We start from the raw sequence: 10,000 nt of genomic DNA, 5'->3' as shown, positions 1-10,000 counted from the left end.
GAAGTTGCAACTTCAAACGGGCATATCTCCGGAACCAAGCCGAGTTGGGGCCCCATACACCCGGCGTGGGGGGCCCTCCTAGAGGCCCCCAATACCCCCGAGTGTGGAGCCCCAACTCGGCTTACTTTTCGAGTTACAGCCGGTCAAAGTTGAAACTTTAAAGGGCCATATCTCCGGAACCAAGCCGAGTTGGGGCCCCATACACCCGGCGTGGGGGGCCCTCCTAGAGGCCCCCAATACCACCGAGTGTGGAGCCCCAACTCGGCTCACTTTTCGAGTTACAGCCGGTCAAAGTTGAAACTTTAAAGGGCCATATCTCCGGAACCAAGCCGAGTTGGGGCCCCATACACCCGGCGTGGGGGGCCCTCCTAGAGGCCCCCAATACCCCCGAGTGTGGAGCCCCAACTCGGCTCACTTTTCGAGTTACAGCCGGTCAAAGTTGAAACTTTAAAGGGCCATATCTCCGGAACCAAGCCGAGTTGGGGCCCCATACACCCGGCGTGGGGGGCCCTCCCAGAGGCCCCCAATACCCCCGAGTGTGGAGCCCCAACTCGGCTTACTTTTCGAGTTACACCCGGTCAAAGCTGGACAGGAAGTGGCCGTATCTCGGGACCGGAAGGTCCCCGTGGCTCGGGACGGCGGGAGGAGCAAGGTCCCCGAGAGCGGGCCCCGCACCCGCCGCCGCGAGCCGCTGGGACCTCCCGGTCCCGAGATGGGCCCCGTTACGCGCGGGCGACTTTCGGAGAAAACGGCCCGTATCTCGGAGAGGGGAGGTCCCAGCGGCTCGCCCTTTCGGGTGTCGGGGGCTCCCCACGGGCCCTCTCGGACCCCGCCTGCCCCGGGCCCCTGGGACCTTTCCTTCCCGGGCGCCCCCCCGACACGTCGGGCCCCTTTTCTCCGGGACCCGGGGGCCCCGGAGCTCGGGGGCGGGCTCTTTGCGAGGGGCCCGCCGGGACGCCACACTTGACCCGAGTCCGGTGTCTCTGGGCCGCCGGGTCCCCGAGCTACGGGCGTTCGAATTCGGGGCCCGAAAATCCCTCAAAGTCCGAAAACGTGCAGTGGGCGGGGACTTCCGGGGCCCCGGAGGCTCTGACGGCACACCCAGGGAGGTGCACCGTCCTCGGGCACGGCCAGGTGGCCCCCCCGGGGTCCTGGAAGTCCCCCCGCCCCCCGGAGACACCCACACCCACACCCACCCACCCACCGGACGGGAAGATTCCGTTTTTCGCCGATATCTCGAAAACGGCCGGGCGAAAAAATTTCAAACTCGGGTCTTCCGTAGGCCTCGGGGGGCCCTATCCAAAGAGGCCACCCGCGTCCCCGGGGGCCTCGGGGTCAGGGAGTTAGGCCCGGTCAAAGGCGCGGCGTTTTTGGCTTATATCTCGCGAACCCCCGGGCCAATCTTCCCCAAACTCGAATCGACCGTAGTGCCGGACGGGGCCTTTCGAAAGAGCCCACCCACGAGGTCCAACTCGCCCGGGTCCCCGAGTTATAGCCGTTCAAAGTCGGGGGTCCCGGCGAACGGCGATCCGGTAGGGGGCGTCCCCGGGGCCCGCCGCCGCCCTGGTTCGAGCGAGGGCCCCCGTGGGACCTCGCCACCCAAATTTGAGCTCTCTGGGCCTTCGCGTCGCGGAGATACGGGCGATTTTCTCCCGGGATCGTGACGTCATCGGCGGGCGCCATTTCAGAGCGCGGCCGAGGGTTTTCGGCCGATATCTCCGCGAATACTCGACCAAAAACGACGAAACGCATATGGACGCGTTCAGCTCGGCGAGACGGTTCGAATGAGCCCGGCCTCGGCCGGGCACGTCGAGTTTTCGGCGAGATATTTGCGTTTTTCCGCTTCCGGGGCGCTTTGGGGGCCCGTATCTCGGGCCCCCGGGGGCCCACGGGGCTGGGGGCGGTCTCATTCGAAAGGTCTCGTCCCGTTCTCCAGCCGACAAAAATTTGGCGTCGATCGGAGCCGCCTTCGGAGAGCTACGGTCGTTTGAAGCCCCGTGCGGTGGGGTTACCGTCCTTCAAACAGCCGCCGCTCGCAGGGGGAGTCCCGGGGAGGCATGGTTGCCTGTATGACTTGGGCTTAGAGCACCCAGCCCCGCGCTCCTGGAGGAACCTCCGGTGCACAGGGTCTGCTGCAACCAGCCACGTGGGTTCTGAGGGGTAGGGGAGCGTGCGCTCTCCTCCCCGGGCGGGCGGCCGGGCCCTGGGGGCTCGCGCCTCCACGGAGGGACCTCGCTCCCGGGGCTTCGTCCCCGGGGCTCGGGGACTCCGTGGCGGCTCGGCCCCCGGGGTTCGACCCCGCTCGCTCGCTCCAAAACCCAAGTCCAAAACGTGGGGTTGCACGGGAGCTCCGGGCGCGACGGGTCTCCACGCACGGCCCCGGGGAGGGAGCTCCGACCCGGGCCGGAGGCAGATTCGCCCCCCGCCCCCCGGCTGTCCGCCCGGAGCCGAGACGGTCCTAAAACGGGCCTTGGGGGTGATGTAGAAGGGTAACGCTCACACAACCAGGACTCACACAAACCGATCTGCATCCCAGGCAGGGTGCGGGTCTCCTGGGCACGAATAAAGCCCGATGCCCCGTGGGTGATGTTGGCCCTGGCCACTCAAGGCACTCACCCAAGCCAGAGAGGGTGCACTCTGGCTGGGGAAGCAGATTCAATCTCTGCTGTGTGGAGCTCTGGAAAAACGCCAAACCTCCAGGAAAAGACGGCCCGGTTTCTCTGAAAAGTGCATCCCAGGCAGGGTGCGGGTCTCATGGGCACGAATAAAGCCCGATGCCCGTGGGTGATGTTGGCCCTGGCCACTCAAGGCACTCACCCAAGCCAGAGAGGGTGCACTCTGGCTGGGGAAGCAGATTCAATCTCTGCTGTGGTGGAGCTCTGGAAAAAACGCGAAACCTCCAGGAAAAGACGGCCCGATTTCTCTGAAAAGTGCATCCCAGGCAGGGTGCGGGTCTCCTGGGCACGAATAAAGCCCGATGCCCCGTGGGTGATGTTGGCCCTGGCCACTCAAGGCACTCACCCAAGCCAGAGAGGGTGCACTCTGGCTGGGGAAGCAGATTCAATCTCTGCTGTGGTGGAGCTCTGGAAAAACGCGAAACCTCCAGGAAAAGACGGCCCGGTTTCTCTGAAAAGTGCATCCCAGGCAGGGTGCGGGTCTCATGGGCACGAATAAAGCCCGATGCCCGTGGGTGATGTTGGCCCTGGCCACTCAAGGCACTCACCCAAGCCAGAGAGGGTGCACTCTGGCTGGGGAAACAGATTCAATCTCTGCTGTGGTGGAGCTCTGAAAAAAAAAAAACGCGAAACCTCCAGGAAAAGACGGCCCGGTTTCTCTGAAAAGTGCATCCCAGGCAGGGTGCGGGTCTCATGGGCACGAATAAAGCCCGATGCCCGTGGGTGATGTTGGCCCTGGCCACTCAAGGCACTCACCCAAGCCAGAGAGGGTGCACTCTGGCTGGGGAAGCAGATTCAATCTCTGCTGTGGTGGAGCTCTGAAAAAAAAAAAAAACGCGAAACCTCCAGGAAAAGACGGCCCGATTTCTCTGAAAAGTGCATCCCAGGCAGGGTGCGGGGTCTCCTGGGCACGAATAAAGCCCGATGCCCACCTTGAAACGGAGCCTGGGCTCGACTCTGAAGTCCAGATCTCGAAAAACGACAGAGTCCAAAAAGGTGCGGTGGCTCCAAACCTCCATGCCCTCAGACCTCCCTGGCCAGCCCAGGGAGGGTGGCCCGTCCTGGGCCAGACTCAGATTTCCCCCGCCACCCCTGGAGCTCCGCCTGGAGCGAAGACGGTCCTAAAACGGACCATGGGGCTCTTGTAGAGGATGAGGGAGGGAGAGAGGGGCCTTCAGAGAGCCCCTTGGCCGGCTTGACTCTGGAGTCGAATTTGGAAAAATAGACAAAGTCCATAAACGTGCTGTTGGTTCGGACCTCCAGGGCACTCAAGGCACTCACCCAAGCCAGAGAGGGTGCACTCTGGCTGGGGAAGAGGATTCAATCTCTGCTGTGGTGGAGCTCTGAAAAACACGAGAACCTCCAGGAAAAGGCGGCCCGGTTTCTCTGAAAAGTGCATCCCAGGCAGGGTGCGGGTCTCCTGGGCAAGAACGAAGCCCAATGCCCACCTTGAAACGGAGCCTGGGCTCGACTCTGAAGCCCAGATCTCGAAAAACGACAGAGTACAAAAAATGTGCGGTGGCTCCAAACCTCCATGCCCTCAGACCTCCCTGGCCAGCCCAGGGAGGGTGGCCCGTCCTGGGCCAGATTCAGATTCGCCCGCCACCCCTGGAGCTCCGCCTGGAGCGAAGACGGTCCTAAAACGGGCCTTCGGGGATGTATGAGAGAGGGGAAGCGTGGTGGTGGCAAACACAGAGGACCCCCTACCAGCGATCAGACCGTCGTGAGTCCCACTCAGAGTCACTCTGGGTGGGCATGTAAAAATCCAGATTACGCCGCGCTGGAGCTCTGGAAGTTACGAGACCTCCAGGAAAAGACAGGCTGGTTTTCTGAAAAGTGCACCCCAGGCAGGGTGCATCTTTTCCTGGGCACGAGCCCAGCGCACATGGTGTGGTGGTCCGGCTCTGGTGCCAAAGTTTGGGGGAAAAAATAGACAGAGTCCAATAACGTGGTGTGGTTCCAAAGCTCCATGCCCTCAGACCTCCCTGGCCAGCCCAGGGAGGGTGGCCCGTCCTGGGCCAGATTCAGATTTGCCCGCCACCCCTGGAGCTCCGCCTGGAGCGAAGACGGTCCTAAAACGGGCCTTCGGGGATGTATGAGAGAGGGGGAAGCGTGGTGGTGGCAAACACAGAGGACCCCTACCAGCGATCAGACCGTCGTGAGTCCCACTCAGACTCACTCTGGGTGGGCATATAAAATCCAGACTACGCCCCGTCGGAGCTCTGGAAGTACGAGACCTCCAGGAAAAGACAGGCTGGTTTTCTGAAAAGTGCACCCCAGGCAGGGTGCATCTTTCCTGGGCACGAGCCCGGCGCACGTGGCGGGGTCCGGCTCTGGTGCCAAAAAAATTGAGAAAAATCGACTAAGTCCAATGGCGTGACGTGGGTTCAAAGCTCCATGGTCTCAGACCTCCCTGGCCAGCCCAGGGAGGGTGGCCCGTCCTGGGCCAGAGTCAGATTCGCCCGACACCCCCTGGAGCTCGACCTGGAGGGAAGACGGTCCTAAAACGGGCCTTCGGGGCTGTATGGAAGAGGGCAAGTGTGGTGGTGCAAAACACAGAGCACCCCCTACCATTGATCAGACCGTCGTGAGTCCCACTCAGACTCGCTCTGGGTGGGCATATAAAATCCAGACTACGCCCCCCCCGTCGGAGCTCTGGAAGTACGAGACCTCCAGGAAAAGACAGGCCGGTTTTATGTAAAGTGCACCCCAGGCAGGGTGCGTCTTTCCTGGGCACGAGCCCGGCGCGCGTGGCGGGGTCCGGCTCTGGTGCCAAAAAATTTGAGTAAAATCGACTAAGTCCAATGACGTGGTGTGGTTCCAAAGCTCCATGGTCTCAGACCTCCCTGGCCAGCCCAGGGAGGGTGGCCCCGTCCTGGGCCAGAGTCAGATTCGCCCGACACCCCCTGGAGCTCGACCTGGAGGGAAGACGGTCCTAAAACGGGCCTTCGGGGCTGTATGGAAGAGGGCAAGTGTGGTGGTGCAAAACACAGAGCACCCCCTACCATTGATCAGACCGTCGTGAGTCCCACTCAGACTCGCTCTGGGTGGGCATATAAAATCCAGACTGCGCCCCCGTCGGAGCTCTGGAAGTACGAGACCTCCAGGAAAAGACGGGCTGGTTTTATGGAAAAAGTGCACCCCAGGCATATGCTTGTCGAACGGTCGGTCTGGGTAAACGGCGAGTGTCCGTGCTGTTGCGTGCGAACGAGATTCCCAATGCTAACGAACCTCCCCCGGCTGGCGACCGGGGAGAGCGCCTCGTTTTCGGGCACGAGCGAATGCGTCTGCCTGGCGGAGCCCCCGTCGGTGCCGAGGTGGTCCTGAGACGGGCCTTCGGGGTTTTGTCGAGGAAGGGGACAAGCGCCCCAATCGGACAAGGCGACGGGCTAAAAAATGGTGCTCGGTATCGGTTTCTGACATCCAGGCGGGGATGCGTCATCTGGGGTCGGCAGGCAGGCAGGCAGGCGGTCACCAGGGCGCTCTGGAGGAAAAGGCCCCCCTCCGGAAAAAAAGGACAGAGTCCGTAAACGTGAAGTCGAAAGAGTTCCCCAGGGCCGGCCCGTCTCCATGGCCGGTGACCTGGGTGGGTGCCTCGGACCCGGGGCGAGACGGTATCGGTGGGCGTGAACGGAGCACCCGTCGGTGCCGAGACGGTCCTAAAACGGGCCTTCGGGGTTTTGTCGAGGAAGGGGACGAGAGCCCCGCTCGGACAAGGTGACGGACCAAAAAAAAAAGCGTTGCTCGGTATCGGTTTCCGACATCCTGGGGAGGATGCGTCGTCTGGGGTCGGCAGGCAGGCGGTAACCAGGGCGCTCTGGAGGAAAAGGCCCCCCTCCGGAAAAAAGGGACAGAGTCCCTAAACGTGAAGTCGAAAGAGTTTACCAGGACGGCCCGCCTCCCGGGCCGGTCACCCGGGAGGGCGCTTCGTGCCCGGGGCGAGACGGTATCGGTGGGCGCGGCGGAGCTTCCGTCGGTGCCAAGACGGTCCTAAAACGGGCCTTCGGGGTTTTGTCGAGGAGGGGACAAACGCCCCGCTCGGACAAGGTAACGGATCTCCGTGTGACGGGCGCCTCCGGGTTGCCCACCCCCGGGGCCCGAGAGGAGCGCACCCCCTCCTCCCGGGCCGTCGACGCGAGGGGTGTTTAGCCTGATCGATTGGAACTTCGGACGCGCCTGGGGACGGCCCCTGCCCGGTCGAGAGACCGCTATGGGCAGCTTGCTCCTCCCCGCTCTGCGCGTCGACTCTAGACGCGGCCTCCCTCCGGGGAAAGCAGGCCGCGTCGACCTCGGGAGACTCAGAAGACCCGTCTGAAACGAACGTCCGCCACGGCGGGCGGAGGACGCGGTCGCGTCGGTCGGATCGGACGGCGAGCGGATCGGGGGGCTCGACACATCCCCCCACCCTCCCAGTCTTCGAGCCGGCTCTTCGCACCCGCGCCTCCCCCGCCCGAAAGGCACCCTTTCCCGGTTACGGCCTCGACCCAGCGGCCACACCTTCTCCCCCCCAGAGAGAGAGGAGGGTTCCGCACGCGCCCCCTATGAGCGGCCGCGCCGTCCCCGAGCCCCCGGCCCGCCGACCCGGGCCGCACTCGAGGCGGAGCGAGACCCGTGTGTAGGAAGCCAGCGTGTTCGCGGTTCTCCTTCCCCCCCTACAGGGCGGTTTACCTGGTTGATCCTGCCAGTAGCATATGCTTGTCTCAAAGATTAAGCCATGCAGGTCTAAGTGCACACGGTCGGTACAGTGAAACTGCGAATGGCTCATTAAATCAGTTATGGTTCCTTTGATCGCTCCACCCGCTACTTGGATAACTGTGGCAATTCCAGAGCTAATACATGCAAACGAGCGCCGACCCGGCTCCCCTCGGGGGGTCGGGGACGCGTGCATTTATCAGATCCAAAACCCATCCGGGTGCGGCTCCGGCCGCCCCGGCCGCTTTGGTGACTCTAGATAACCTCGGGCCGATCGCGCGCCCTCCGCGGCGGCGACGACTCATTCGAATGTCTGCCCTATCAACTTTCGATGGTACATTCGGCGCCTACCATGGTGACCACGGGTAACGGGGAATCAGGGTTCGATTCCGGAGAGGGAGCCTGAGAAACGGCTACCACATCCAAGGAAGGCAGCAGGCGCGCAAATTACCCATTTCCGACACGGAGAGGTAGTGACGAAAAATAACAATACAGGTCTCTTTCGAGGCCCTGTAATTGGAATGAGCGTATCCTAAACCCATGGGCGAGGACCCATTGGAGGGCAAGTCTGGTGCCAGCAGCCGCGGTAATTCCAGCTCCAATAGCGTATACTAAAGTTGCTGCAGTTAAAAAGCTCGTAGTTGGATCTCGGGAGCGGCGGTCCGCCGCGAGGCGAGCCACCGCCTGTCCCGGACCCCTGCCTCACGGCGCCCCCCGGATGCCCTTAACTGGGTGTCCGGTCCTCGGGGCCCGAAGCGTTTACTTTGAAAAAATTAGAGTGTTCAAAGCAGGCCGCCCGTCGCCGCTGAATACCGCAGCTAGGAATAATGGAATAGGACTCCGGTTCTATTTTGTGGGTTTCTGGAACCCGGGGCCATGATTGAGAGGGACGGCCGGGGGCATTCGTATTGCGCCGCTAGAGGTGAAATTCTTGGACCGGCGCAAGACGGACGAGAGCGAAAGCATTTGCCAAGAGAATGTTTTCATTAATCAAGAACGAAAGTCGGAGGTTCGAAGACGATCAGATACCGTCGTAGTTCCGACCGTAAACGATGCCGACCCGCGATCCGGCGGCGTTATTCCCATGACCCGCCGGGCAGCGTGCGGGAAACCACGAGTCTTTGGGTTCCGGGGGGAGTATGGTTGCAAAGCTGAAACTTAAAGGAATTGACGGAAGGGCACCACCAGGAGTGGAGCCTGCGGCTTAATTTGACTCAACACGGGAAAGCTCACCCGGCCCGGACACGGAAAGGATTGACAGATTGATAGCTCTTTCTCGATTCTGTGGGTGGTGGTGCATGGCCGTTCTTAGTTGGTGGAGCGATTTGTCTGGTTCATTCCGATAACGAACGAGACTCCGGCATGCTAACTAGTTACGCGGCCCCGAGCGGTCGGCGTCCAACTTCTTAGAGGGACAAGTGGCGTTCAGCCACGCGAGATGGAGCAATAACAGGTCTGTGATGCCCTTAGATGTCCGGGGCTGCACGCGCGCCACAATGGGCGGATCAGCGTGTGCCTACCCTGCGCCGAGAGGCGCGGGTAACCCGCTGAACCCCGCTCGTGATCGGGACTGGGGATTGAAACTGTTTCCCATCAACGAGGAATTCCCAGTAAGCGCGGGTCATAAGCTCGCGTTGATTAAGTCCCTGCCCTTTGTACACACCGCCCGTCGCTACTACCGATTGGGTGGTTTAGTGAGGTCCTTGGATCGGCCCCGCCGGAGCTCCTCGCTGGGTTCTGGCGGAGCGTCGAGAAGACGATCAAACTTGACCATCTAGAGATAGTAAAAGTCGTAACAAGGTTTCCGTAGGTGAACCTGCGGAAGGATCATTACAGGTCTCCGGGCCTCACAGAAGTCCCAGGAACGAAACAAACCAGACGCCTCGGGTCCGCCCCGGCGGGCCCGGAACCCCCTTCGGTGAAAAACGAGTGGCGAGAGTCGCAACCCCGACGGGTACCCGTTAGGTCTCCCCCCGGTGGGGGGGCCGTGGGTTTAAAGACCTCCTCCCCATCCCTCGACCGGGGGGGAGGGGGCGCCCGTCCGGGTCTCGCCACCACTCATTTTTTTTCCCCCAATTCCCCGGTTTGTGTCGGTCGGCCTCGAAAAACCAAAAAAACCAAGAGTACAACTCTTAGCGGTGGATCACTCGGCTCGTGAGTCGATGAAGAACGCAGCCAGCTGCGAGAACTAATGTGAATTGCAGGACACATTGATCATCGACACTTCGAACGCACTTTGCGGCCCCGGGTTCCTCCCGGGGCTACGTCTGTCTGAGGGTCGCTTTGCTATCGATCGGAGCCTCCGGGCCCCGCGGCTGGAGCGTCGTAGGCCCTCGCCGCCTCCGTCCTCCTAAACGCAGACCGTCCCCTCGTCCCGTCTCCCCGCTCTCTCCTTTTCGGGGAGAGGCCTCCGTCTTCCCCTCGGGGGAGGGCGGCGCCTCGTCGCTCCGAGGACCCGGGTGTCCTCCTCCGCGGCTGCCGGTGCTTCAAAACCACCGCTGCCCGCGCGAGGAGGCTCTCACCCGCCTCGGTCGGCGGACGCCGTCGTGGGGGTCTCGCTCGCACCCTGGGAGAGGGCGGCGGAGTTTCGGCGGGTCGTGGGACGCCCCTAGGTCGTCGGCCAGTCCGCCGGG

The 10,000-nt window shown here is 62.3% G+C and overlaps 2 non-coding genes across 2 annotated transcripts; both read left to right on the top strand.

The window, feature by feature from the left end:
* The first annotated feature begins 7,340 nt into the window (after positions 1 to 7,340).
* LOC148960790 (18S ribosomal RNA) lies at positions 7,341 to 9,200 on the top strand. Its single transcript, XR_016154940.1, has one exon. It is a non-coding gene; the product is annotated as an 18S ribosomal RNA (ribosomal RNA).
* A 294-nt stretch (positions 9,201 to 9,494) lies between these two features.
* LOC148960789 (5.8S ribosomal RNA) lies at positions 9,495 to 9,648 on the top strand. Its single transcript, XR_016154939.1, has one exon. It is a non-coding gene; the product is annotated as a 5.8S ribosomal RNA (ribosomal RNA).
* Positions 9,649 to 10,000: the final 352 nt, after the last annotated feature.

This window comes from Pimephales promelas, unplaced genomic scaffold, assembly GCF_988280905.1.
Source record: "Pimephales promelas unplaced genomic scaffold, fPimPro1.hap1.1 HAP1_SCAFFOLD_113, whole genome shotgun sequence".
In the NCBI taxonomy this organism is placed as follows: domain Eukaryota; kingdom Metazoa; phylum Chordata; class Actinopteri; order Cypriniformes; family Leuciscidae; genus Pimephales; species Pimephales promelas.
This window is presented reverse-complemented; position numbering and strand designations above follow the sequence as displayed.